Here is a 4,037-nt window from a genome sequence, read left to right as displayed (position 1 = left end):
AACGGCCTCATAATACAGTGATCGGGGCATTGGATAGAGAGTTAGAGCGATAGAGGGGTGTGCGTGAGGCTAGAGAGAGAGGGGCAACCAATTGCAGTCTGTAGCTGAAGGAGAAAAGACATCTCAGAGACCGGCATCGTAAGTTTGCTCTTGCAATGAAATATATTTGGGGGTGACAGAGAGGCTCTTTAAGGATGAAATTGTAAGTGACATCAGATTTTTTTTCATACTTTCAATCTTAGCTCAGTTTGGGCCTGGGAAACTGAGGGAGTCCAAAGCAGTTATCTTAGGAAAGAGGGGGTAGAATATTAGTGACTCAGTTTCCTTCTATTGGGAGTGGGGGAAAGGATCAAATTGACACACATATTTTTTAGAATGGATTGAAGAGTTCACATTAAAGTTGTCCAAAAAATTTGACAAACACTATCAGCTCGTTGTTACTTTTCTCTCTGTATACATTCGTTTGTTGTTACTGCTGTCTGTTTGTTTTTACTTTTCTCTATTAGTTTGTTTTTACTTCTCTATCTACCTTTTAGTTTGTGTTAGATCTGTGTTTCTCTCTGACTCTCTGAATCTTGTATCTCTCTGTTATTTTGTTGTTAGATCTTTCTATCAGTTTGTGTCTAGTTCTCAGTTTTTTGTTTCTTCTGTCTATTAAATTGCTGAAAGGGTACTTGTGGGACAGGCACTCCTTATAAGTTGAAGCTGAGTGGTTAGGGCACTTGGCTGGCCTGTGACAGACTCAGGTTCAATCTCTCCCTCTGACTGATAATGAGAAGGGATTTGAATTTCCAACATACAGGAGAGTGCCTGAGCCGCTAGGCTATGGGCTGTTCTGAAATGAGACTGTCTCAGTCTCTCCTGTTTAAGCTGCACCACTTTGTATCAAGAATTAAATAGTCATGGAAGCAGGGACTTGAACTTGGCTTTTGCAGACACCAGGTGAGTGCCCCAAGTACCACGCTGGAGAATCACTCTCACGCCCCGACCCTGGCCCAATGACTCTCCATTGTCACACCCAACAGTCGTTCCTGATGGCAATGGAGAGTCACTGGGACAAAAGCTGAGATGCAGTCTGATGTAGTCTTTAGAGGAGGGGACTGGCAGTCATGACACCTCATTTGTGTTCCCAGCTCTGGGAGGGAGTTGAGTCCAGTGTGTAGAGCAGGGGTTGGCAGCCTATGGCACGCGTGCCAAAGGTGGCATGCAAGACAATTTTTGGTGGCCCGCGGCACCGGCTTAGCTGCTCAGCCCGTCCCCGCTCTGGGGTTCCCGCTGCCAGCCCCTTGTCAGCCGGGGTCCAGCCGCTCTCTGCTGGCCTGGGAGAAGGAACCCGAGGCTGGCAGCAGGCTGAGACCCCGGCTGCCAGGAGCCGGAGGCCGAAACCCCAGAGCGGTTGCGGCGACGGGTTGAGCCGATTAGCCCGCCCCCACTCTGAGTTTCCCGCTGCCGACTGGGTCCCGCCGCCGGAGCAATTCAGCGCCCGCTGCCAGCCTGGGGTTCCTTCCACCAGGCTGGCAGCGGGCTGAGACCCCGGCTGGCAGGAACCAGCGGCAGAAACCCCAGATCTGGCCGCTGGCCCCTGGAGAATCACTCTCACGCCCCTAATCTGGCCCAATGACTCTCCTTTGTCACTCGCAACAGTTGTTCCTGATGGGAATGGAAAGTCACTGGCACAAAAGCTGAGATGCAGTCTGATGTAGTCGTTAGAGGAGGGGACTGGCAGTCATGACACCTCATTTGTGTTCTAATCTCTGGGAGGGAGTTGAGTCCAGTGTGTAGAGACAGAACTCCTGGCCTGTATTTCCAGCTCTGGGAGGGGTGTTGGATTTAGTGGATTAGAGCAGGGTGCGAACTGGCAGTCAGGAATCCTGGGTTCTCTTCCAAGCTCTGGGAGGGTGTTTAGTTGAGTCGTTAGAGAAGCAGGAAGGGAGAAGTATTCATGACTCGAGTTTTCTGTGTATTTATGGCTGGGTTTGGTCACCTACATGCAAAAAGCTGCTCCCGTTTAGAGCAGTATAAATGGGGAGTAATTCCATGGCATGCAGTGAAATTATCCCACATTCGCAGCATGTCCCTGACACCAGAATCTGACCAGACAGGCCCCCAATTCTGCTTGGAAAACTGAGGATAGTAACATTTATATACCGTTATCCAGAGTTCACCCACCTCTGTGTCATAGAGATATACAAATTTCTCAAAAGTAATTGTTCCAATTTCTCCATTTCATTACCCTGGTGTAAATTATGAGTAACTGCTGTGGAGTATATTCAGCTGATTCTATTTTCTCTCACCCCAGTGTAAAACAGGAGTAACTCCATTGGAGTCAGTGGGGCTGTTTTCTCCATCTTCATTCCCATATTACACCAGTCTTCACAAGCTAAGGGTCTGACTCATGGAAATTAAGGTGGTTTTCACAAAAGGAGAGTTATTTTAATGATCTAAACCTGTCTCTTGCTCTTCTCCCTCTCTCTGCAACCATCACACGTTGTTCTGAGAAAGAAAATGTCCAACCGAACCACCGTGACCGAGTTCCTTCTCCTCGGATTCTCTGATGTTCGGGAGCTGCAGATTTTGCACTTTGTGGTGTTTCTTGTGATTTTCCTTGTAGCCCTGGTGGGGAATCTTATGATCTTCATGGCCATAGCCTTTGACCACCACCTTCACACCCCCATGTACTTCTTCCTGATGAATCTGTCCATCATAGATCTTGGATCCATCTGTGTCACCGTTCCCAAATCCATGGCAAACTCCCTCATGAACACCAAGTCCATTTCCTATGCTGGATGTGTTGCCCAAGTCTTTTTCCTCTTCTTCTTGTTGGGAGCAGATTTTTCCCTTCTCACCATCATGGCGTACGACCGATATGTCGCCAAATGCCAACCACTGCACTATGAGAGAATGATGAACAGCAAAGCTTGTGTCCAAATGGCAGCTAGTGCCTGGATCAGTGGGATTCTCAACTCTGTATTACACACCGGGAACACGTTTGCATTGACCTTCTGTGGAGGAAACATGGTGGATCAGTTCTTCTGTGAAATCCCCCAGCTTCTCAAGCTCTCCTGCTCTGACTCATATCTGAGTGAAGTTGGGGTACTTGCATTCATTGCGTGTTTACTCTTAGGCTGCTTTGTTTTTATCATTGTGTCGTATGTTCAGATCTTCAAATCAGTGCTCAGAATCCCCTCTGAGAAAGGGCCAGCATAAAGCCTTCTCCACCTGCCTTCCTCACCTCACTATGGTCTTCTTGGTTGTTTGCACTGGGGCCATTGCCTACCTAAAACCCACCTCCAGCTCCCCATCTGCTCTGGATCTTGTGGTGGCAGTTCTCTATTCCGTATTGCCACAAATCATGAATCCAATTGTCTACAGCCTGAGGAACAAGGAGATGAAAGCTGCCCTGAGGAGACTGACTGGGTGTAGGTAATTCACCAAGCATTGATTTTTATGTCCTTCTCTAATTAAAGTTTGCTCACATAGTACCTGTTCATTAATGTCACTTATTTCCATGACCACACAGCTTGAACACAAACAGGTCTGATTCTGATCTCAGTTGCACCAATGCAAATCCAGATAAACTCTGTTGATGTCACTGCCACTGCAGTGACTTTTACCAGGAGAAAATCTAGTCCAGGTGTGGAGTTAAATGGGTGTAAAGTGTGTGTGTGCGAGGAATCAGACTTTCATTCTGTGCCAAAACAATATCCGTTACACTGCTTAGCCACATGCACCCATTCCATAGCCACTGAAAACAATGATTGAAGTTGTCTTGCTTGTGTGCATAAATCAGGAGTGGCTTTGTTGGAACCAAAGGAGTCAGACTGGTGTAAGACTGGGGTAGGTGAGAAGAGATTTCGGGTAGATCTGCAACACATCAGTGTAGTTCCATCGACTCTGGTGGCGCTAAAGCAATTTTCAGCATCTGCGCAACTGAACTACTGCCTCCAATCGAGCTGTATATCAATTGCCACAAGCTGGGGACTGGGCCCATTGTCTTACAAACCACCATTTGTGGCCGAACCACTAGAGGGGGACAA

General features: G+C 47.6%; 1 pseudogene; it reads left to right on the top strand.

Annotated features, from left to right (window-relative positions):
• Positions 1-2,850: 2,850 nt before the first annotated feature.
• Positions 2,851-3,427, top strand: LOC117887501 (annotated as a pseudogene).
• Positions 3,428-4,037: the final 610 nt, after the last annotated feature.

This window comes from Trachemys scripta, chromosome 14, assembly GCF_013100865.1.
Source record: "Trachemys scripta elegans isolate TJP31775 chromosome 14, CAS_Tse_1.0, whole genome shotgun sequence".
In the NCBI taxonomy this organism is placed as follows: Eukaryota; Metazoa; Chordata; order Testudines; family Emydidae; genus Trachemys; species Trachemys scripta.
This window is presented reverse-complemented; position numbering and strand designations above follow the sequence as displayed.